At 32.2% G+C, this 27,117-nt stretch overlaps 1 protein-coding gene across 2 annotated transcripts in view; it reads right to left on the reverse strand.

Moving 5' to 3' along the window:
* LOC113395851 (leucine-rich repeat-containing G-protein coupled receptor 5) overlaps positions 1-27,117 on the reverse strand; it is a 563,150-nt gene that overhangs the window by 232,026 nt on the left and 304,007 nt on the right. Inside the window, exon 1 of one of the 2 annotated variants that reach the window (XM_026633561.2) lies at positions 3,204-3,511. The exons of the other annotated variant lie outside the window; for it this stretch is intronic. The gene's annotated coding sequence lies outside the window, so the exon portion shown is untranslated. Of the gene's footprint in view, positions 1-3,203; positions 3,512-27,117 lie in introns of those variants that run through there. 2 annotated transcript variants of the gene reach the window in all.

Here is a 27,117-nt window from a genome sequence, read left to right on the forward strand (position 1 = left end):
GTTTCACTTAAGGCATTGCTTGATTTCCGTGTTTTCTTTATACTACGAATTGTGGGATTACAATAGTCTAAGGATTGTTTAATAAAATTGATATTGAACTTGCAATTTTAAGATAGATGAATGCGGCCTGTAAAACACTAAGCAAAACTAACTAAAATAGAATTCATACTATTTTGCTAGTGATTTAATGTAAATACATATAACATAGACAAAGTCACAAATGTAATAACAATTCATACATTAACATCGCATCACATAACATTAAACAACTCAAGAGTTCAAGAGCATTTCATAGAAACACTTCGATAATGATGGTGTCACATTAAAACTCACGTAACGTGTTTAAAAACATTCAATAGCATTTGATGACAAGAAATATTACCAAGAGTAATGTTATTTTTTATTTACAATATAACTAGTTGGTGTGCCTCGGTTTCCATCCGCTTCGAAATGTTTCATGGGAACATATAACTTATATACATATATAAATGAACATAATATTGCTGATTCTTACAAATGATATCCTCCTTTCTGATTTCGGTAATGGCGGCCATCTGGAGAATCTCTAACTGTAGCGGTGGATGTAATTATTAAGGTTGTGTAGAATCACAGGTGCGCTCTTTTCAATTTATAATCCAAAAGAAAGACAATCCGACGCGACCGTGGAGGGCCAACGCCTTTAAATGTTTTCTAGTGTAAACTTTGCCAATTTTTAAACAAAAACGCATAATTTTTTATTGTCTCGACCCGTTCGAGCCCAGGGTTGAGGAATCTACAGCCTTATAAAATAGCCACTGACTAACGAGTTGTGTGTACCTATATGATGTTTACGTAACCTAGTACATCTCAATAATTGAATACCAGTACAGTTTGTCAGATTAGTTACCGTTTATTGTCACTGTTCCGCTCCTTAGAGTTACAGCGTGACGTTATATAACCTATAAACTCTCTAAATGAACGTTAGACAGCTAACAACCGAATACGTTTTTTAAATCGAACTTAAATATTAAATATCCAAAATATTAAATAAAAAAATATAGTATTATATACGCGATCATAATAAATCTAGAGATAAATAAAAAGCGTAAGTTAAACTTATATAATAAAAAAAATCTTCATAAATAATTAGCTGTCAGATATATGTATGTAAACAGATAACAAATATAAAATACGTAATATATCAAAATATTGCTCCGAACAGTCAAATTACTTCCCCACGAACGTCTGGACATCGGCCAAAATAATCAAGTAAGGCTGAATTCGTATATTTCATTTTATATTCCACTCTTTATTGACCGTTGCTTACAATTCGATTCAATTGACCTTCACTAGTGAACTACGTCACGAATGGTTTCTTATAATTCGTGCATTGTTCAATTCATGATGAGTCAAAGAAAGATTGGTTTGAACTGTGAAAGCATTTCCATTCGATTGAGATTCAAGTGAAACTAGGAAAGTTGGTTTGAATTAAAACGTAACAATTGAAATGTTACATTAAGAATTGAACGTTCCGGTGTACGAACTTAAAATAATGAGCATTGTTAAAATTTAACGGTTTTGACAATTTCTTTAAATATACGTTATTCAAGTTTAACCTAAAATATAAAATTTAGAGTTTTTATTGTATTAAATTTTGCACAATTTTCATTCTTAATTTCATAAAAAAATTTAAACACAATATTTTAATATACGTAGATAATACTTTATAATCATTATTGAGCATTTGGTTAAAAAAAAATATTTGATTTTTCAAATTTCGAACTGTTTTTTCTACTCTTATTTTTATATCGTTAAAGCTTGTCCATAGTCACACCCAAAAAAAACTCGGTTGAAAAACAGAAAAGAGACAGGTAGACACACAAACATTATTTTATTTGCCTATTTATATTTAAATTAATATTCACATATGTCACAACTTTGTGTAACCTGCTAGAGAGGAGGCTGGGAATGATTTTAAGAAACAAAATATTGGTAGATATTTACATTCAATAATTGACTTTCTAAGATTATTAACAACACTCGTCACTTTATTATGAAAATAATTGTTACTATCGGCTTAAGGTACTCTATAATACCTAGACGTATGGATTGTTCAATATACCTACATTTATAGTACGAAATACACAAACGAGGTTGGGGCTAATTAATATCCACAAAGGGAGCTTATGATAAGCTAATACAAATAATTGGCAATAATGTCTCCAGCCAAACAAGTGTTTTATAATTCTCTCTGTGTAAATTTAATTAGAGACTAATAACAGCTTAGACTAACTCCTGGGTGGGCAGCCATAAGTATATAAGGTATTGCAAACTCATCTTACAATAGTATATGGGTAGGAGACATCTCCATACACTAGTATTTACGACTAACATATAATGGGATTTAATTCCAAAACTACGAAATAAGTTACAAACATACAATATAACATTTATCTACAATGATTAACTAAATAATTATACTACAACAGAATTTTGTGATGAATAATTCTAATAACTATAAGGAATATTATGGTTCCAATAAGTCTAGCATTATAGAAATAATGAACTCGTGTAATGTTTAAAAACGGTTTCGTCTAAATAATAAATTTTATTTGACCTATGAAAAACAGTAATAAAGCGTATTTACGTTCCAAGCAATTATGGTTATTTACGGACTAGGTATGTTTACTTAGTCGCTTTTCTTAGGTAACTAAAATGAATCATTGACTTCAAGGTTAAGGCGTTAAAATATGAATAATAATGAACATACATTACATACTGAAATCATCGGTCTATTTTTGTTTTTATATTTAATACTTAAAGTATTCATTAAAAAACTTTTTAGTATTCATAATGCATTGGCTTGTTAAATTGAGAATATTCATTTTCAAAATATTATTTAGTAATGGAAACTACTTATCTTTGGTTTATAGTGGAAATAAAAATGGGTGTAGTTTCAGTGTTATGGGTTTTAAGAAACGTTGATTTTGTAACAAATAATTCACTTTTGTATCTAGGTTTCTCTGCTTTATTTTTATATTATCTTACAATCTGTAATCCAATTTCTTAAACAATATTCAACGAATAAACATTATAGATAAGAAAATATCACCGTTCACTAACAAATTTAATCGCAATAACCTTGAGTTGTTAGTCACAACTAGAAACTCGTACATCTAAGTGAGAGACATGTACATTTTTTTACATTTAAACATTCACCATACCTTAACGAAAGCATCCAAATTAAAAGCAAAACCACGGAAATTGTTTCCAATTCAGAAACACTTTAGTTCACTTTGCAACGTTACACAGGATTGCACGCTTGCTGAGCACATCACATTTTGCACTTTAGAGAAACAAACAATAAATATTAGATCCAGTTCGTCTATGCTGAAGTACTCTTCGTGATATTACACGTGAACACAAGCCAGGAGTTTTTAAAATTCGCGTCGGTGAATACGCGCGGGCGATGTTGTGACACGCAGCACATCTACACGCGACGCGGGCGGCCGAATGACTGAGCTAGTGAGGGGAACGAGCGAATGGAGGGAGTGAACGCATTCGGCGCATCTGGTCGTGTGCGTGTAAACTTGCGAACTGTAGCAATCAAAGGCGTAAAAAAATGAAATAATAAATGATTTTGCAATTAATTTGTATCTGTCTTACATTACTCTACTTATTTATCTTAAAATAATTATCTTAATTATAAATAAGGATGGACCTTTCTATTAAATTAATCTCTCACATGTTGTATCCATGATTATGGTAAAATTTCATTAAAATTATTCAAAACAAGTAAATTGAAAAACAATGTTAATTAACTGATAAAATATCAAAGTCAATTGCTTTCTATCTAAATGGCTTTTACTTCCACTTCCCTAAATAAAAAGAGGCAACAATAATTTGGCCGACAAAATGCCATCGCGTCTCGCAAAATATGTTACGAATGAGAAAGAAGAAAAAGTCAACGCCATGTTTGCATGGCGCTCGTTTATTTTCATAAGCCGTTTATCAGAGAGAGGCTGATCTTCCACCGAGTACGTAACGTAAGGAATATGTTTAATTTAATCTATACGATGACGACTAGGTATTCTCATCGTTGAATCATTTGCTTTTTGAAATACCTACTTGAAACAGTTCGCGGAAAACTTATAACATTTTAATACTAACACAAGCAAACACATATCGCTAAATGTTTGTGTGAAATATATGATTGAAATTATTGAATATTTTTGGGAGTTCTATTATAATTTAGGACCCTGAACAAATAATATAATTAAGTATATTTTTATTTAAATTCATTAAATTTTAAGTGATGATATTTTTCACGTTAAACGAGTATATGTTTTGACGAATTCCATATAAAAATTAAATAGAATATGGGACCCTTTTATTAAACATTCCATTTAATCCACAAATATTAAAATCTATAAGAGGGGGTGGTTCCAGCTAGTTCACAAGTCACAACATTTTCGATACTAGAATTATTGTGTAAAATGTCGCGCTATATTTTCAGTAGACGATAAGGTTTATGGTCGTCCTTCGTCGTAATGGGTAAATAAGAAAGTGTAATGCAATCAATCAAGGGTTAATACATTGAATGTATGTATTATCACGCGCTGCGCAATAATATTCAAAAAATCGTAGCTCCGACATAACCGAATGGATGAAACACGATTTTTAATCGTTAGCCGTGGGTTTAATTCGAGACAAGTACCGCTTTTGTTTTCAAGTTTTATTGTTTACAATTCAACCGCAAAACATCTTAGTTCGCAATGTTATACGGGTTACTCATAACGCCATGTGCATTATGAATCTATAGGTCATAAATCAAAAAAAAAAAAAACTTTATTCAAGTAAGCTTTTGTAAGCACTTTTGAATCGTCATTTTACAGAACTGAATTTAATGTAACACACGTACCAGTTCGGAATGTATGTTCTACCGAGAAGAACCGGCAAGAAACTCAGTAGTTACTCTTTTCCTACATTTGAAATATAAAGGTATTTTAGTTGAGTTTAAGGTGGTGATGAGCACTTATCAATTTTAAATAATATTAGTAATATCTAGAAAAAGCATATATCCACCGTGTAAAAAGTTATCATTCTAAATATTTCGTATTTTATTTCACTAATTAAGTACGTATAATACGATAATCCACTTGGCCGTGTACCAAAATCGTTTTAAAATACCAAGTTTTCTGATGTAAAAACACATTTACAAATTAATAATAATGATAAAATTCGTCTAAGTTAAATACACAACACATAACAAAACAGCTGGTAAATTTCCCACTGCTGGGTTAAGGCCATATTCCACCACGCTGCTCCAATGCGGGTTGGTGGATACACATGTGGCAGAATTTCGTTGAATTTAGACACATGCAGGTTTCCTCACGATATTTTCTTTCACCGCCGAGCTCGAGATGAATTATGAACACAAATTAAGGACATGAATATTCAGTAGTTCTTGCTTGGGTTTGAACCCACAATCATCGGTTAAGATGCATGCGTTCTAACCACTGGGCCATCTCGGCTCTTTAGTTAAATATTGATAGTAAACCCGAGTATAACAAAATAAACTTTTTCGATCTGAATTAGTATAATAGATTAATGTTTGAATGGCAATTAGGGGTTGTTTTAATCTACATTTCTATAAACGCATTCGTTATAGATATTATCTTTATAATAGAGTATAATAAACGTGTTTTCGACCGAATATTAATATTACAAAAAAAATAAAATAATGGACAATATTGTACATCGAATTAAAAAACAATGGAAAGTGATGATACAGCCTAAGGAACGCGCTTGCCTAGAAGATGCCTATTCGGTCTAGAATTGATACATATTGCAGGTGGTGGTAGGAATACGGAGGTCAGGTTATACCAGGGAAACGAGCAAATCGTTTCGTACGTGTTTTAAGTACGTCAACTACGTACGAGTGAAGATCTCTTCGATGCCTCGCAGTTCTGTGGTAAAAAGATGAAGAGGGAACCAAATTAAATATTTCCTGAGCACACTAGGAAATATGTCTTGTAGAGTACCGACAGACAGGCAACCTTACGACGTTGTTTATCTAGTATGCAGTGGTGAAGGAAACCTGCATTGTAGTTTTATTAAATATATAATAAATCTTATTTATAGTTTGACATAACTTTTTTTTATTAGTAACGATAAGTACATTTCTAATTTGGATTACATGTGTCATTTAACAGTACTGAAAATGCGATTAAAATGACACCAAAACGTCGGAAAAATCTAGTTTCTTGTAAGTTGTAAAATATAGTTTTCTATGTTAACAATGTAACTAAATATATACATATAATAAAATTGGAGTGTCTGTTTGTAATATTAAAATAACCAATTTTTACTAAATGCATATGTATGTATACACGGTACATATACCAAAATAACATTTTTTACAATTTTTGTCTGTTTGTTCCGGCTAATCTCTGGAACGGCTGAACCGATTTCGACGGGTTTTTCACTGGCAGATAGCGGATGTAATAAGGAGTAACTTAGGCTACTTTTATTTTAGAACTATGTATAGAATAAAATTAAAATCACGCTACAATATCTAAATAACTTAAATTCAAACAACGCGCACGAAGTCGCGGGCACAGCTAGTAATAACTATAATATACAAAGACATACAAAACAGTGTAAGATAAATATAAAATCGGTACTAACGGATACGTTTATATCAAGATTGCGCGCCAATTTTATTACACAGATCAAACGGATAGTGGCAATTTGTCACGGCGCAAAATGGCCGACAGTGCGACACCACAATACGTAACTTCGGAAAGACAAAGGACTTTGATAATTTTGGTAAATTAGCTAGATAATATGTAGATGATTTAATTGTTTAAATTACAGTTATAAAGTTTTCAAAGGTAATTTTTTCCTTAATTGTTTCTATTCTTTTAATTGATACCTAATTAAAACCTATAGTATTAATTAAGACATAGATTTGTATTATTATAGAGAAATCCTGAATAGAAAAAAATTCATCAACATTTCTCATTTAACCTTCAACTATTTGTCGGCGCAGTTTCTAAAATGTATCAAAAAATATTTGGAAGATATTTACTAAGCGCCTGTAAACGCCAGCCTGACGCCTACCTTCCTTGGGAGTGCTTTTGCAAGTGGGTTGGTTCTCCGCCAACAGACCGATCGTTGACGTGCTTAATTGATGGAGGTGCTCTTATAGCTGTGATTGTCGATAGCTGGTTGAACATTATCAACAATAACCTGATGATTAAATGGGATATTTTTTTCATAATTAAATATTCAATTAGTTTAAATATTTAAATAAAACATTCCTGATTTAATATTTTATAGTAGCGGTTTTAATTTATTTGTCTAAACAAAATGTCTGAAACGAGAAATCAGAAAGAGTTATAGGATCGAATTAGAATTCAATTAAGTTAATTCATTAATTGGTCTTACTGTCTTTATTTATCGAATTCTGCTGGACGAATAAAAGCTATTAATAAATATAATTTACCAACTAATCTTTATATTAAATATATTTTTTCATGTTGATATATTTATTTTATTTTATTATTATAATTATAAATTTGCAACTCGTTATCCATGGTACAATGTTTTATTTATTTCCGTTGCTTGTGTAGAATATCCTCGAAGTTGAATTAAAAACAAATGTTTACATGTTAGAGAGCGTCGTGATATTATCGGAAAAAGTTTGTTATAATTCCGTTCAAGGGCTCTGGGACAATTGGACTGGGAGCGAGTTCCATATCATACTTGTTTCGTACAAATTTAATATGTATGTAGTCATGGTTATTATGTCTGTGAAATGTTGTTATTAAAAGGAAGGCAAACAAACGTGGGTGCCATTAAACTCTGTAAATATATGAACATAATACATTAGGAAGAACAAAGAATTCTAACTGAATGCATTAGACTATATGTGGCTGAAGGATCACTGGTTGGCACATATTCAAGTTAAAAACTTAAAGACTTGGTGTTATGTAGGTATTCGACACGCTCTAGCATTAAGATCTTCTACCACTTAATTTAAAATATTAGATTAAAAATATGAATACTTAATCTGAAATACGTTTGACATTATTCTAATTAAAGTACTCATTTCGTTAAATTGGTCAGTAAATTTAAAAAATAGAGCAATTTAAAAATACCGAAGCCTTAACCAGAGAATGCTTGCAGGATGTAATCACATATTTATAGCTTAGTTAGGAATTCTTGCCTCCATCCTCTCGCTTCTTATCTGAAACTAAATCTCTACTTTGTGAACGGAAGACGGCTATTAGAACCTCTCTGAGCATGAATGAAAATGTATTCCTTAAAGAATATACTATCCGTAAAAGCACGAGTACTTTCATGGTCAATACGATACATCAATTATACTTACGAATTTGAAAAATATTAATGAAGTTAAAACAAACGATCAAAAAATATGTAATTAATTGAAAATTTTAATTATAATTATCCCAAGGTATAGAATTAAATTAATATCTTGGTGAGTTTGTAAAAATAAATATTGAATATTATTTCGAACTAAATTAAAACAATATATTTTCATTTATTTCTTTGATATTTTGACATTGATTGTAGTACTTTCAATAAATTGTATTCGTATAAGTGAATACGGGGTGAAATCATAAGAAATGATTTAAAAGATTAAATCCATAAAAGAAGACTACGCAATCATCAATATTAGTATTGTTGTTTATGATAAATTTCAGAACACCATAGTTTAACTAGTCAATAAACGAACAGTACCACCACACTACAAAATAATGAGTTACGAATACGTAGACCCGTATCAAGCAAATGTTCAAATATTTTCGGCAACGCCACCCGAACACGAATTGTCAAGATCTGATATCTAGATATGTAGGAAAGCGCGGCCTCCGTTATAAGATCACCAACACAATATGAAAGTCAAATGAAAAACATTCAAGGGAATTACAGCCGACAAAGTAACTCATAAGGACCAAATTTATATGAACGTTAAACACTTAGTAAATATATCCGTGGTAGTATTTGTTTGTATGATTTCAATAAACGGGACTCCCCTCAGAACATAAATAATGCATGTCGAATTATATATGGAGGCCGTGATAGAGATCGATAATAATGGAACAATTCCACGGGTTGTATTGTGTACTCGACCATCAGATAATGTAAACGGTTGCCGAAAGTTGTATGCAATTATAGAACATAACTCAAAAGTAGAATGGCATACAAATGCTTAAAATATTTGAGAATACAATTTTATTGTAATATGACTGATTTGATTGGATAATTTTAGGGTATTTTGCGGTAAATTGGTTGGCGTTTATGTAGAATGAAATCGAATATTGTTTAAAATACCTTAAGCAATTCATAAACACAAGGAAATTTTAAACTCTTATAAATTGTACGGATTCCATTCCATAACCAAATTAACCTTAATTTCATTATAATAATAAGACATGATATCATAATATGATAATAATCCATGAAATAAATAAAAGGTTAAAAGTTTATTTTTCATAGAGCGAAACAAAAGAAAAGACGTAAATTATTTTTATCGTTATTGGTCTTTGTCTAAATTTCGTTAATATATCACGTTATATGGAGTAATCGAATCTTCAAATACGAATTTGCGATGTTTTAATAATATTAAATAACGACGTATTAACAAGAGAAAATATTTATTGATAAGCTTTAAAGACAGTTCAGACGATATTCAATTCATACCCTCAAAATGCACAAGCTATTATAAATTTCAATACAAACCGACGCTTCGCCAAAGGGGCCGTCTGTCCACGTGTGCCGGATGTAGCATTGAACGGGACAAAGCCATTTACCTTTGAAGAACTCCCGGTGTAATGCAAAACAAGACCCGTTGTACAGAAAAATCAAGCTACCCACACCGATCTTGTAATTCTATATCGTAAAACCATAGATCTAAAGCATAAAATCTGACGGCAATAAATTTCGATGGGTTTTCAGTCGGTTTATGCCGTTCTCATTGACGCCGCATTCTCTCGGACGAGGATCGTAAAATCGAAACAGAAGCTATATAAAAGAGTAGCAGATGAATATCGAGATGAGGAAACCGCTATTGTATAAGAGACTCACGATCGAAAAGTTCAGACAACAGTCTCTTTACTTATTCATGCATACTTGACTACTAATGCACTATGCAAACACCGCTTAGCTCGCAACTAGAATTGGTAATTCAGGAATATTTAGCTGGTACACAACAAAAGAACATACCGTTGGTTTAGAAACAGTCATTAAACTTCATAACTCCTAAAATTCACTTTAAAATTTGCCTTAAATTAATAAATTAATTTGTTTTTAAATGATAAATAATGATCCTATATCAAATTACGTATAAAATAATAAAGTCCCATTGATTTGTTTTCGGCTCATTGAAATTCGATCGCTTTTGTAGACGTGTGTCAGTATTTTAAAAGCTATGAAAGGAAACACGACAATTTTATTCTTAAAAAAAAAAGATCGTGCAATTCTATTCTAATCCCGATTCCCTTGCGAAAATTTCTTTCAACAGGACAATTCTGACTTTGAGAGCAACTTTAAGTTTCGTTCAGGAAAGTTTGAGCGCATCTTTAGTGCTATTAATTCGTCTTTTTCGGACTGAAAATGGAATTTCTCGAAGACTTGAGAAATGTTTTAGACAATAATCTTTAGATGATTGCTAAAGTTCTGTTCAATTCTAATTTGAAAAAGTCTAAAAATCCAAACACTCAGATTACTTTCAGTACAGGATAATTTATGCATATCATTAAACTGCTATAATTTAACTTTATAACACATCAAATGCACTTTATTCAAGTAGGCTCTTACAAGTACTTTTGAATCGTCATTTTACAAGATTAAATCAAATTAAATGTACCACTGGAATGTGGACTGATAAGAAACTTAACAGGTACTGGACTGGTAAGAAACTTTCTTTTTTAATACATAAAGAAATATATTCAAATATTCGTATAGTGGAAATATTTTCTGCTACTATTTACGATACTCAAAAGAAATTTCATTTTAAAAATATCAAAGAAATTAGATCGGGATGTATTCCATTTCCTTCTTTTATACGAGTACATACATTTCGATAAATCAAATATTTATGACCATAAATATACAAGGAAAAATTTCATTCAAGGTACTGTTTGTAATAATCAATTTAAGTTACACAGTCCAATCCGCATAATAAAAAATAATTTATAAATGTTAATTTAATAGTGTATTGAATGAGATTCACCGCAAAGCAGATTGTACAAAGCGAAGCTGTTCACAAGCAACACCTGGACATTGTTCATTAAAACTCGTTAAATGTATATTCAACGTAGTTGTATTATAATAATAAACTTTCCTATACCATCAGAGAAATTGATAAGACCTACAATCATTTTGAAAGTTCGTAATTTAATCCACAATTGTACGATATACATGGAAATAAATCATTCCAAGGTCATCTATTTTTGAAATATAAAACAGGTAGATAAACGGGCAAATGGGCCACCTGGTAAGTGGTGACTTTCACTCAACGATATTGGCGTCGTTAGAAATATTAACCGTTCTTCAAAACACCAATGTGCCACTAGCCTTGGGAACCAAGATGTTATGTTCCTTGAGCCTGTTCTGGCTCAGTCACTCTTCAAACCAGAACACATGACCAAGCTGTTAGGCGGTAGAAAATTTGATGAGTGTGTAGTACCTACCCAGACGCACTTGCACAAAGGCCTACCACACAATAAAACCTTTGCTTATTAATGGTTTTGTTTTAAACATTGATGTTAAGCTTTGGAAGCCCACCTTTGTAATGAATACCATCGATTATTCTACGGTCAAATATCACTACTTCGTATAATTGTTTATTGTTTATCAGTTTGCAAGGTAAGTTAACCAGTTTGAATACAGGTACAGGGGACATAATATATTAGATTTCGCTTTGAGGTTGTAAGAAACAATTGTATGTCCATTGTTAATGCTTTGTAAATGATGTGGCATTTGTGATATCCTTGTGTCTATAAAATATTTGACACTAGAGTAACTAAGCTTAGTTATCAGTAGTAAAAAATCAACAGTTAACACTTTTTCCTTTGAAAAGAGAAGTTACCCTGAACGAAAGAAATACTTGATGATGTTGTTGATTATTTTATTTTAATAATTGCCATTTTTATTTTTTATCCAATTTTCCAGACTCCTTAGTTGTATAACGATTAATTACTTAACTGATTTCGATTCAGATCTTATCTTTCTTACAAATTGTAAATCGTTCAAACAAAAAAGTGTTAAATCTAAAATAAACAATGCCACACAATTGTTTCACAGGTTTAAAAAGATAAGGAAATATTAGAAAATTGTGCTGAATGCAAACAGGATAAGGGAATCTTTTGTTTGGTTCTCAGGGCATTGAAGTACAGGTAGTCAGGTAGCCGAGCCTTTTGGTTCAGAATCAAAAGAACACGGGTTTTGCCGGAATGGAGATTTTTTAAGCCCTACAGATATCCATTAAAGAAAATATCAAGCGATTTTAGCAATTATTACATGGTATAAAGGCTCACATTTAAGTAACATCTTATTTGCTATTATATCAATGCTATTGTTGAACGAATTAAAGGTTATTGATGGCGATGATATAACAAAAGTGATGTTACAATGCTTAGATAATAATTTATACCCAATATGATCTGTATGAGATTCGAAAATTGGTTTTTTATATGTTTATTCTGCACGAAGTCTTAAAAAGGTGTCAGTTAAAAAAATGGTAAATAAAGATTAGTCAGAATGTGCATCTCTATTTTTTTTTTAAATTATAAAGAATGTGTACAAGCACGACATCTTGGAGGGATTTCAATAATAACTTTTTCTTTAATATTCTCAATTAGAAATTCTCTGTCTTAAATTTTGTACCCAAAGAGGCTAATTATAATTGACTCTGATTACAAAATGTACGTATACGGAAACCCTTAGGAGAAATTCAGTAATTAATTATCATATGATAATTTTAAAGTTCACAAACGTTTCGCCTGTTCGAATATTGAAAGTTTCCCAATAATTTCTAAGATGACAATGCGTCTAATGCCCATGTCCCTTTCATTGAACTGTGTCATCTAGTCAATCTATTGTTCTGAACCAATTTTGCTTCAGATAAGTTTTCTTTGTGCTAGAAAAGAGCTGCTTTGACGACAAGGGTGCAAATTATTTGCTATAATAGAACCCCTTGAAAATACGACGTAAAAGTACAAAACAGGGATAAAGTGCTTACTACATTTTGTAGTGATTAAAACGATCACGTCTTTTCCAATAAAAATCCGTTTCTTTAATACCCCTTTGAACGCTTTAAGAATTTAGCTCAACGTTATTATAAAGAAATTTATATTTAAGCAGTTGGTTTGGATGTGGTGGTATTCATATTTTTCCTGCGTAAATTTCTATGTTTAGATTCAACCAGACTGATAAGTGAATACAAAAAGGTCTAAATCTGAAATTACATTTTGTAAGACAATATAATTAAAATGGAAAAAAAACTGGTTTCATGATCATGGTCGAGTTACAATGCTGTTATTCTATTATTTCTATTGACTTATTATTTGTTTCTCACCTCTCAGACAAACCGTTCGCGTTTTGGTACACCTGATCAAACCTAACCATCTTATTTAATATAACATTATAGTTTTATCACATAAAACTGTTCGACCGTTATCATTTATCAACTTATGACTCTGTACGGCTTGCAAATTTGCAATTTGACGATATAGACTCGGAATATAATGTCGGAAATTTATAACAGCATCGATGTCGTGCGATTCTCCGACTCCGTGAACGCGTCCTCTACACGATCGCCGCCGGCTAAAACGGGCTGAGACAGAGAGATTGTCCATTGTCTGACGATATTGCGTCTGTGGTCAAAGTTTTTGTTGATTGGCAACGAATATTTCAATTTATAAGGAACCTTTACGGTAAATATACTTTCCATCACCGGGCAAATTGGGATCGGATCCAACACACTGCTCCAATTTGGGTTTCTAGTTAATTTCCTTGCGATGTATTCCTTCAAGGCCGAGCGCGAAATGAATTATTTTTATATTTTACTTTGAAAATAATGAATTACAACTATTACCAACATTTAATATTAAATTACTTGCTTAATGGATTTTATTTGTGCCAACAGGGATAGATTATTTTTTCAATGTTTGCCAATACATTATATCGGTAATTTTAATGACTTAAGATATTAATTAAAATTGTTGGTTAATACAAGTTTGTTAAGATCCTTAGAAGTTTGATAATTGTTTATATATGCAGAAAGCAATTACGAAATAACGCATTTCATTTGAAACGACATAATTAAATTTTTTTAATCGCTTATATAATATATGACAAGTAAAATCTGTCGTGGGCAATGTGAACGCGCCCTAACCTACAGAGAGTACCGTCACCACCGCCGCGGGCTCCCCGTCCCGACGGCACGCTCGCCCTATGCAAATACGCGACCTCTACAATTGAGTATCATTTCCCTATAGTATGAAGCTAGTGTAACCTATGAAATCCTTAGATTTTAATTATTCAGTAAACATTTTATAGGAAAGAAAGCAATAAACATGTTTTGTAGTTAAATTTATGTCTTCGTAGCTGGGTTTGACCATTCTCGGTTAAGCTTTTTCCTCTAGATGCTACTTACTCGTGGACACTACTACTCGTGGTAATCACTAGACTTGATTAGTAACTTTGTACATGCCCTTCTGGGTAGGTACTACCCACTCATCATATATCGTACCGCCAACCCGTAATATTTAATATTGTTGTGTTTCGGTTTGAAGGGAAAGACACAAGGGAGATAACATCTCAGTTCCGCAAGTTTAGACGCGTATTGGTTATGTAAGAAATGGTTAAAATTTCATACGACGTCAATGTCTACCGATTTCAAAATAAAAGGAATTAGGCAGTTTGATGTATATGTTACTGTAAAAGCACAAACTACGATTTACCGATTATGAATGGTCCATGGTCCATAAAACTTTGGGATTCGAACTTTTACCATCATTGACTTGGTAAATATTAGGATTTACATGTTAGGTTAGGTTAGGTTGGAATGGTAAATGTCCGATAAAGTCGTCCCTTTATAATAAATACTTACATTTACCAAATCATGTCGGTAAATCTTAGGTTTTACTGGAAAATCTTAAGATTTACCTTAGTTCGAGCTTTTACAGTAACATATACATTTTATAAAACATATAGAAATAAAAACATATCTAGTGGATGCACATGGATACTGTAATTAAAGATTATAAAAAAATGGTTCAGATAAGTTTTAGTAATAATAAACATTGATTATCGAATTAGTAAAAGTAATTTTGAAAATTTCAAGCAATGGACAGCACTGACCTTGAAATAGAACAAATTGAAACCACACACATTATAAGTTAAACATATACAAATATGCAATGGTTGAGAATCAATTCTCGATAAAAATAATAAATATTTATCAACAATAGAAAAGCTCGTGAACAAAACAGAAAGCTTAGACAAATATTATAAGGGGTTAATTGCAAAGCTATCAATCAATCAAAACTTTATTCAAGTAGGCTCTCACGAGCACTTTTGAGCCGTCATTTTGCTAGATTAATTAAACCCGATGCTACCATTTTGGTTCGCAATATAGATTCTATAGAAAGTTGGTAGGTATATTTTATGCAAATTGTAATCGATGTGAATATATTTAATACTTATCTGCAATATAGTTCGCTTTTAAAAAAAAAAATCTGTTACGATATTGTATCTGTCTGGTATTGTAAGAACCCTTCTTCTTTCGTTTCATTCATTCAATAGTATTTATCGTTTTATAGAGCAACCTTCTTTATTTTTCATCGTAGATAACATTATTTTATCGCACAAAGAAATATTTAAGGATTTGAATATTATTATATTGGATTTTTATTAATATTGTAGACCTCTTTCCCGTGTTTTTATTTCGTGCAATTCGAGCAGTATTTCGTGAATTTACGTCGACAATCCTTTTTTAACTATAAACAATGAAAGAGGCGTAAAAACTTTTTTGATCGTGTTTTCATAGATTTCTAAGAGAAGAAGAAGTTGTTGGGACTTTAGACGGAAGTGATTTTTGTCATTGGTCTGATTTCAAACTCCAAAACTTTGAGAAACATTTAAGTATTTATTGTAATAATCAAAACAATAGACTTAGAGCACCGGAAGTAGAGAGTAACATTCACTTTTTAATTGATAACAACTGAGGGTTTCTATACAAAGCCAATAACTTTTATTCGCCCGACTTGGAGTCGAGTCTGGAATCTCCCTCTAGCCTCTGGATTTGCAGCCGAATAAATTAGTTACTATGCCAACAGCAGTCAAAAAATTATTTATCATGTTTCCAAAACTAAAATACTACTTCGAAGAGGCACAGAAATTTTAGATTCTGCCTTAGATATTTCTTGAGATCCCCCTTGCTCATCATCATGGTTCAAGCAGTGATTCCTTTCAAAAAAAATAAAACTTGTAAAGACAATGCAACTACGGTGACAATTATCACTATTAAGTAGATCTGCCGTATCAACGAACTTTATAGACATTTTAGTTGCTAGGTTTTAACCTAAAACATTATTCACTAAACACTTGAAATTTAACTTTTGAATTGATATTGTACAAGATTCATTTAAATAATGCTCTAACACCGGTTTGGAACATGGTCATATTAATATGGATATGGCTGAAAATTATCTGAAACCTTTTATATGAATTTAATACAAGTGTATTATTTACAATTATTTATATTATGTTTTTTCCTCTAGATAGAACAACAAATAGTAATAACCAAAGTACCTTTTTATCATTTATATTTATATATATTTTTACACTATATGCAATGTTTTTGCAGTAAAGTTTTCTTTCCTGAATATATTCCATAGACGTCTAGGAAATAGGCGATCTCACGGAGCCTGATATTTCTGAGTAAGGCGCATAACTCGGCAGGTAACACCGCGCCTGTGGCGGACTTTGTAGTGCATCTAGGGTTGGCACAAAATTTCTATAAAAATAATTATTAGTAACAAATAAATGTCTTGTTTGTTCCTTTATAAGATACTATCACAATAAAATTTTTATTGATTTGAATGAACGAGGGATAAAAAGACACAAATAAATCTTTTCAAGCGCAATCCATAAACGCCTAATGTTTAGAGCATACAAGCATATTAAATTTGTTAATTGTATGATTTTCATCGACTAATATGAGAACGTGATCTCTAGCCGTTATTATCTGTTGCTAACTTGACTTCATAATTTTTTCTTAACTCAGACATCACGTCTAATTTCTTTTGCGTTATTTCAATCAGTTTTATTATCTTTGAAATGATTACTCGCAATTGCATTTGAACGGTTTTTTCTTAAAGTTATTTATGTATGTAGTTGGAGTTCATAAAATTATTTTCCATAGATAATATATAAATATTACAAAGTTATATCATTTTTAATTAATGTTATAAAGAATTATAATATCAAAATTTTCATAATTCATGATCATCAAAATTAAAAAAACCGTTTCAAAATCAGCTATTATAGTATATAATATTACGCGTCTTTGCCGTCGAATGAGGAGTTCGTTTGTTCCAGACAATCAAGGGTATGGAATGAAGTCATGAGATAAAAATGCATTGTCATCGGAACCAACATCAACATGTGCAATGTCAACTCCGTAGGAGTGGTTCTTTCAGGTTGGTTGGTTCAGGTCGAAAGATTTAACCAACACAAATAAACATTGCAAGTTATAAAAAGCTTTTAAATAGATCCGGCGAAGTTCCAACAAATGTTGAAGTCTTTATTCGATTTATTATAATATTTATGACCGTAACTTGAAATCGGTATTTAATTTCAAAGTTCCAAAGTTGACAACCCTATCAAAACCCTATAATTCGAAACTACTTGTGATGTTGTTGAAGTTTGATTTAATATTAGTTTGATAAGGAGTATAATTCTAATGGGGTGTTCGTGGCTGGTCACGTCTTCTTGAGGGTGTTTATCGTTAAGTATCTTAGAACTGGCTTTCTGTTCAACAGCTATAAAAGTATAATATGTACGAGCAGTACTTGGGACTATATTATTTTGAATATTAAAGTTTTTATGTGATATACGAAGATGGTAATTACTATGGACTATATATACATTGTAAACCGTTTGACCACGTATCACTCTGTATAGAACCTTTTGGCTCTTATGATATTAAATATGCTACTCTTCCTAGACTGCATATTTAGGTAACTAGTGTCAATAGTAATGGTTTACGGGCCGCCTAGCGATGTAAAAAATTGGACAGAGTTTTTATATTATTTATAAGCTTTAAGCTTAATTGTAGGAGTATATGGGAATATTAGTTATTCCTTATAAAGAGGTATTGCTACTATTGTGAATAAAATAAATGTTGTTATCGGTACAATATGTTGCAACACAGGCAAGTGCGCAAGGTGTGAACTGTCAAATACTGTTTTTTATACCTAAAATGTTTACATTTCAATTTCAATGTGTTTCAAACTTTAGTGAATTACGCAGAGCCCATAGCCACTCTAAAATTTATTCCACCAATATTACTTATAAAGTATAAAAAAATATATTATTGTTAGCAAGATATTGCACCTAGTATTACCTGTTCCAGTATGAAGAGTGTGTGAGACAATGCAATTATACAAAGAACATTTCTACTAAAAGCCCTGCGAAGTTCAACTTTGACACGAAGAGAAGCGTGCTGTGCTCTGCTCATTCCTTGATGGTGCTCTCCTTGAGTTTCAAGAGTGATCACGGCCCACCACACTAATCGCTAGTGCGTACGGCATATGACATGCCTTCCATTTCTTATAAAAAGCGATATCTCCACAAGTCTATGACCCATGACCCATGTTGCCCAAATGCAAGAAAACGAGACGTAGCCAGTATTGGTCTTGGTCTTCGTATTGCGCTCCTTGTCTTGGTCTTGGCTTGGACAGCAAGATTCTTGGAAGTCTCGCAATTATCTATTAGCCTATTGTTATTTAAACGTTACTTCAGACATTAGAACAACGTAACCAAGTAGATAACGTAACCATTTTGAGCTTGAATTAACATAGGCACAGAAATTAATAAATGCCTAAACATTTAATGAGAAATTCGAAATCAATTGACACCTGGTGAGGTTTGAGCTCACGATCAAAGCGATTCGTGCGGAGGCTCTAACCGACTGAGCTATATACCGTGTCCCCCGGGAGTCAGGCTTTTTCTTTATTAACGTTTACATTTAATACGCTTACATGTGCTTAAACATGGTTAAAACATATTTTTATTTATTTTTATACCATTTTAAATTTATATTTTTTTATTTATTTATTCGGACTGCGTGAATTCCCCCTTCAACGAAATACTCTGATAGACATTTATATCTGTACTTTACATCATCCTATTTTCTTGTTCAAAATTCCATTTACTAGTACTCTCTTTTATTTTGTTTGTTTTCTATGTGTCAATTTATTGTATTATAAACTAAGCCTGTCTGCTCCCTGAAACGAATGAGACCTAACTGCAAAACGCAAGAGTCTCGCAGGCTTAGTCATGTTCTTGATCAAATCTTGCACGGTCAATCTTGGTCTTGGTCTTGTAAAAATGCAAGAACAAGACCGATTTTACGCAACACTATCCATGAGCCCCATCACAGACCGCGCCTGTATCACAAGTGCACAACGTTTATGAATAAACATATTTATATTACAAACTTATAAAAAAAACAACCAAGATTCTTGGAAACTTTAAAAAGTAGTATCTCGTTATGTTTGCTCAAGGTGTGCCCACAGTACAAGTAAATGCTTAATCAGCTTAATAGGAAAGTAACATGAAATCTCATATCTTCGGAAACATATTCGATGTGTAATTGTTTGTAAATTTGTCTACCTTCATATTCAATGACGTAAAAAAAAACCCAGTTGAATAAAAACAAATATTAGAGGCTTTACAAGTGGAATCAGAATACATTAAGTAACTAAAGATTTATGTAAAAGGCTACTTAGGACGGCTGCCCTTGGCATTATATACCCGGGGGAGTTGTTATATATTTCACGTCTGAATTATTTCGTAAACAAAATGTAGCTGTGGATAATATTTCCGCTTGACCTTTATATTTACGCTTAACAATTGTCTTGTTCATGTTTAATAAATTATTTCAACATACTCAAAGTAAACATTTAAAAATGTTTGTTTGTACCTTTGGCTCGTGATCACATTGTGGTGATATTCTACTGCCAAACAGCAGTACTCAGGACTATTGTGTTCCGGTTTGAAGGATGAGTGAGCCAGTGTAATTACAGGCAGAAGGGACATACCATCTTAGTTCCCAAGGTTGGTGACCCATCGGGGATGTAAGGAATGGTTAGTGGATTGATTAACATTTTTACAGCGCCATTGTCTATGGGCAGTGGTGACCACTTAGCATTAGGTGGTTCATTTGCCGTCCTATGTCATAAAAAAAACATAATGCTGATAATAATGACCTTGAATACAAATCAATAAAACTCAATATTCGTTTTCTTTTTGTTAAGAACATCTTAGTAACAGCTTGGAGTTTGGATAGTAGTTGTGTTTGCACTTCTGTGTCTTGGGCAATACGTTTAGCCGTTGCTCCTGAATTCCGCACCTATATTTTTGCACACGCTATAATTATAATAGGCTTCAGACTATTCTGCGGAATGTATATACGGGATTAGATTCGTACCAGTAAGTACTGAAACAAATTAAAACTAAATATTTGTGATACAACTTGGAAGAAAAGTATAATATTCCACGCCGATGAAATCGTGGTGCGCAGCTAATAATATTTACTTAGGTTTTTTGTAACATTTGAGTTAATTATATTAAATTATGAGTGAACAAATATAAGGCGATTTGTTGTTGTAGGACATTCGTACCGATTAAACGTTAATACTGTATTCTGTATATCATGTAGATATTCTTGAATTAATTTGAATGAAAACGTCAAAGGGCATCAAGATGTCAAAATAAGGCAGTTCTCCAACGCTGGTCCACCGCTGGTCATTTCACCGCTTCTCTTAATGTGGAGATTTTAAGCTAAAATCTATCACGTTTCTATAGCACGGTATTCATCGAATGGCAGGTTTTACTTCCCAGGATACTGGAAGAAACCTAAACATTCGTATTTTTTCTCACGATGTTCTTCTTTCCCACTAAGATTTGATTGTTAACGTAATTTAAGCACACAGTAATTATGTGATTTTAACCCGGGATTGAACCCGCGATTGTTTGATAAGAACGCGTGACACAGTGTTTCATTTCAACTTTTATGTATACTAATATTATAAATGCGAAAGTAACCCCTGTCTGTAACCTCTTCACGCTTAAAGCGCTGAGCCGATTTAGATAAAATACGGTATGGCGATAGTTTGAGTTCCGGGGGAGGACATAAGCTGTTTTGTTTTTTACTTTAATAAATTACATAATTGGGTTGTTGTAAGAAGGTTTTATAATAATATCGTTACATAACATAAAACATAAACATAAACAGCCTGTAAATTTCCCACTGCTGGACTAAGGCCTCCTCTCCCTTTGAGGAGAAGGTATGGAGCATATTCCACCACGCTGCTCCAATGCTGGTTGGTGGAATACACATGTGGTAGAATTTCGTTGAAATTAGACACATGCAGGTTTCCTCACGATGTTTTCCTTCACCGCCGAGCACGAGATGAATTATAAGCACAAATTAAGCACATGAAAATTCAGTGGTGCCTGACTGGGTTCGAACCCGAAATCATCGGTTAAGATGCACGCGTTCTAACCACTTGGCCATCTCGGCTCAATAATATCGTTACGGCAAATAAAAAAAAAGCATCGAAAACGTCACGGAACTCTAACAAAAAGTATCCCGTATATTTTCAATGATCGCGTAAGACGTCCCACATCTTCATTAGCAATACAATCAAGTCGGGGCGAGTGAAAATTTTCGATTTCGAGGGAACTCGAAAAGGCGTTTCATACAAGTGGGATAAAGACCCTTCAGATATAGCGCTTGTATTTTTTTTTCTTTGTACCTTGAGATCGTATTTTCTTTGGAGCACTTGCGTTGAGTGTAGTCTGTAGTGAACTTATTTAGGATTCCCTTAAAGTGAATAAACTTATATATGAGATCTTAATAATTATTTTTTCTATAGATTTTTCACAATTATAAAACGTGTTTTATTATTTTGTAATTAAAATATGTCCCATAGAAGTCTGAATATCTCAAAAGCAGCATTTATTTAGTGCTATAAATATGTATTAAAATTACATTTTTTTTAAAACAAAGACATCGTGTTTTTTGAGAAGGTAACTAGAACCGAGGGTTGCGTTTCTAATTTAACCTTATCCCGCGCAAAACTCGAGGGAATGATAACAAAAATGTTTAATTAAATTTAACTATATATGATTTAGATATACATATATGTAATATTAGATTTTAATTACCGCGGCGAAATAACACAAAAAATCTTATAAAAACAAACGTCTGTGAAGACACAATTTGTAATAACAAATATAAAAAAAAAATGTAGGTACCTATATAATATTTTTATGTAACTTTTTAAAGCATTACATACTCGTGTGATATTTAATAGAATACGTTTTATAAAGAAAATGGTTCTTTTTTATCGTATCATAAAAACTTATGTGATGGAACACGAAATATAAAGTTAAAGATAATTCCAGCGACGCCTTTGTCGAAAGACGTCGAGTCTAGTATAGTTATGTAATTACTGTAGTAATGTTATTATTTATTATTTATTAAATAAAAAAAAATAACTATTTTCAAATAAAAACTGTAACAAAACGAAAAACAACGAAAGATTATAATCTTTCGTTGTTTTTCATACAGGAGACATACATTTATAGTATATTTATGATTTTGACTTGTATATATTTGTTCAATAATTGAGTTCATCTCAGTACAATTTACATTCCAAGTGTTCACTTTACATTCAAAATTATCCTTGTAAAATGAATTTAAGTATATTTCATTGTGATATGCATTTCAAAACGCTAAACCAACATCGCAGTAACAAAAGGGACATTGGAAATGGACGAAATGTTATCCTACTACATTGACTAACATACATTGTCAAACATGAGATCTCGGTGAGTGGCAGGTGGCTGATTCGTTTGTCGCTCAGAGATTCGGAATTGCAATCCAACGGGGAAATACAGCTAGCGTTCTTGCCACCACTTTACGTAATCATGATTTATAAGGTAGTTAGATGTATAATATTTAATCCGTACGTATTTAATTAACCAATCAAATTGGTTTGTTTGTTTCGCTATTTCCTAAATAATATTTAATAATAAAATTTTACGATTAACATTCACATTTTAACGGGGTGGGGAGCGTTGTGTTTGTCATGCCGATGTTACGTACTTACATTATTTTTTTCGGAATGAAAAGTATCCTATGTGCTATTCTTGACGATATGACTTATCCCTGTGCCAAATTTCATTCAGATCCGTTCAGCCGTTCTGGCGACATTGAATGACAAATATTTGTTTATAATATTAGATGGATACAACTAAAACAGTCTTAGTTGACACATTGTTTGAAAGAAATGTATTTATTGTTGATATGTAACATCAATGGCGCGCCTTGGGGGTAAGACTTGGGGGTTTCGTTGGTGGTGACGACAAATAGCATAACGCTCTCCTATACCTTCTTACCTCCTCTCTGCCGTCTCTCTCTACTCCCTCGTGGGTGTAGCGGATGTACTAGATAAATTATTGTTTCTCTGTGTGTGTCTATTGCAAACGAAGTAATTTAAATTGTAATAACGAATCCCTTTGATTTATTATTACTCCGTATTTAATTATTGTTCTTTAATCATAATTTATTGTCGACACTTCACATCTGCCGGGCGTTCTGTGATGGCTCCAAATTGAAATTATCATTAAATGAAACATCGAGTTACCTACAACCGAGGATCCAAATACTGCAGCCGTAGGAATATTCTAGAAATTCTGTAAAGTTCCGAATTGAGTGGCTGCACCGCCTAACAGAAGTTTGACAGATTTACAAACTCGAGAATATCCGACTCGACCAGATTCAGTTTTCAGCAGTTATTAGCATATTTTTGTTTGTTTAGAAACTCTCGGTTTGAGTGTTCCTAGTTTGAGAATAAGTCTTTTATTCTTTATTGAATATGTATATATTTTCGTATGTCTATTCTTGTTATTATTAACTTTGGTTTCCTATTTAAATAATAAATGTTGTTTTAATTTGAAAACTGTAATTATTTTAATAACGTTTAGAATATGTCAGTTGCAATAACCGCATAGTCCAATAATAAAAGAACAATATTCGGAATTATTGTAGAATCAGATCGCATTACCAACATCTAAAAAAAAGTTAAAAAATGTAATAAGATCTTTTTTCTAGTATACTCAATACTAGCTTTTGAATTGTTTTTTTTTTTAAATGTAGAATTCATACTTTTAAATGTAAATTTCTTGACGATGTCCTCCGCACTCATAATCTGATGGGACGAGAAATCCGATACAACAGAAAATAATTCAGGCGCAAGACCGACAGCTTTGAGTGTTTTCTGAGATACGCGAGTGTCACTGCCAATCTTCAGACTCCGAGTTGGTATTGAGATTTTTTTAGAAAATCCGAATAACTTTTTAGTAGCCCAAGGTTCTAGCCCAGGACTTGAGGGTGCTAGTCAATTTGTGTTCACTTTCCTACAAACCACATAAATTGTAATTAAATTAATTAAGTTTATGTAATTTAATCAATGAATAAAAAAAAATACTGCGTTTCTGGCCGGTTCGATTTTTAAAAATATACAAACCCGTATCAAATTTCATTTAATCTTTTAAAATAAAGATATCTAAACGCTTGTAAGATCTCACTAACATCTATAGAATACACACTGAAAATATTGTATTTTCCATACTTTTTTTCGGTTTAAAACTTCCATTATAACTCGAAATCTGCATCGTGAAATATATTTGGCCGGATAGGATTAAGCAATAACGAAGGCGCCGTACGTTTACTTTTCATCTCGCTTCCTTGCATGCTTGCATATGGAGAATTTATTGCACCGCGGGATTAAATCACGTCGCATCGGGCTCCGAGGGTGATATGCATGAAATTAGGTAATCGCAGTGGATATGACAGACGGAGATCTCTATACTTGAAATGTTTTAGTATACCTACAGCTCACAACCGTTGATATGTTAATTCGCTATAAAGCTTAGGACGCAATTAATCGCTTGCAATTACATTTGATATTAAATGTATTGGATTCTTTTTACAAATTAACTCGTAACTGTAACTTAGTATATCAAGTTCTGGATACTCGTTCATAGTAGATTAGTTACAACTGAGTTTCTTTAGCCGATTTTCGGGTGTGTGTATTTTCCATTCCGCCGGTGGTTGCGTTCGATTAAGACTTTGTACAGATGTTTTTTTTTAACTGAGCCAGTATAGGGAAATTCGAAAACATATCATATTTTTAAAAAAATATATCAAGTGTGATTTTCCCTTAAAAATGATTATAAATTATGCCTAAATTTTTTAATGCCGGTCTCCTTAGTTTCATATACGAATATAATCGATGGAAAAAAATCGGAAGAGCGAAGTCAAGTTTAATAACGAGTGTTTTCACGTTATTATTTTACACAAAAAGAAAATTGCCAACTTTTGTGCAATCGCCGCGATTTAGTTATCGTTTAAGTTGTTAGCAATATTGTTAAAATATCCTGAAGAATTGCGAACTTAGTGGTTTTAAACTCTACGGTCGGGTTACACCAGTTACTTTACCGTCAAATATTAATTCTTTATTTTGCACTGTTGGTTTGATAATTGGCTCAGTATAATTACAGGAGCTAGAACGATGTATCAACGATGTAAGAAGTCATTTATCTTTCATACAGTGCTAGTTTACATAAGCGATCATATCAGGAGTTACCCTTCTTGTCTTCTTCGTTTAATAAAAAGAAGATTTTGCCTAAACACATTTTCAGAATGCCTTACTCCTTACGCCATCTGAATGTTATTAAATTGAATAAATGTAAATTTAATCATACGAAGAGGAAACAGTTATTTTCATTGTTTAGACTTCTGAGAGAAACGTCACTCATTAACAATCGGGAAAAAAAAAACATGTTATAAAAATACAAACTCTATTCAAATTAGTGTTGCCGAAAGAACCGCAAACATTTGTCAACTTGACCACAATCTCAGGCATCTAATTACAATAACGCAAATGTAAAAATAAACTCTATTGTATTAATCATACGTGTCACAGTCGAATAATATATATATTATCTCACAGAAGCGAGTATTTGTGTCGAGAGCAATTGACACCTAACCCTGAGATCTGGTGAAATTCGTCTCCGAGGTATTAAGTACCTTGTGTGTTAAATATAGAGTTTATTTTCGATAAGCAGTATTGTCGGACCGCAAACGGACGTCGCTTTACGCTTAAGTTCAACTTCGCAGATTAAGGCTTACCGCCCATTGGATGCCTAGCTTAGCTACATTACGTAATTACAACATATAGTTCACCTTCAATTAGAATATCATAATGATCAGCAGAAACAGTGTCATTGGTCTACTTACTTTACGATCTGGTTGTTTAATATGTTATAACTTAAAATATTGCTTGAATGTAAGCTTTAAGTAAGAACTGGATAATCAAAACAAATTAAATTAATTACGAAACACTTGATTGCGAACCTCATACAATATAATAATAAACTTTCACATAACATCATTTATAACTTCATGATCGAAAGTCTATTCTGTATGGATTAAGTCGTCGGAGAAAATATCATCATTCTGTGCTAATCTGGTGAATATCACCATAAGGTTTATGGTGATTTCACCAGGTTTATTCAAGAACTTCGAACGTTTATGGCTTTTGGAAAATAATGATGTTGAATATTGTATTGTAGGGACTTATGTGTTTTTGCAAGAGAAGTCTTTGATGTTTAAACGAAACCTAGGTACCTACACATGTTGTATGATCCAAATACGCTGTTTTTTTTTTAATCTACGTAGGTGGACCGGAAAACTCCCAGACATTACTAATAATTGATATTTAAGTTATATTCATAATTCAA

The sequence above is a fragment of the Vanessa tameamea genome, chromosome 4 (genome assembly GCF_037043105.1).
Source record: "Vanessa tameamea isolate UH-Manoa-2023 chromosome 4, ilVanTame1 primary haplotype, whole genome shotgun sequence".
Classification (NCBI taxonomy): Eukaryota; Metazoa; Arthropoda; class Insecta; order Lepidoptera; family Nymphalidae; genus Vanessa; species Vanessa tameamea.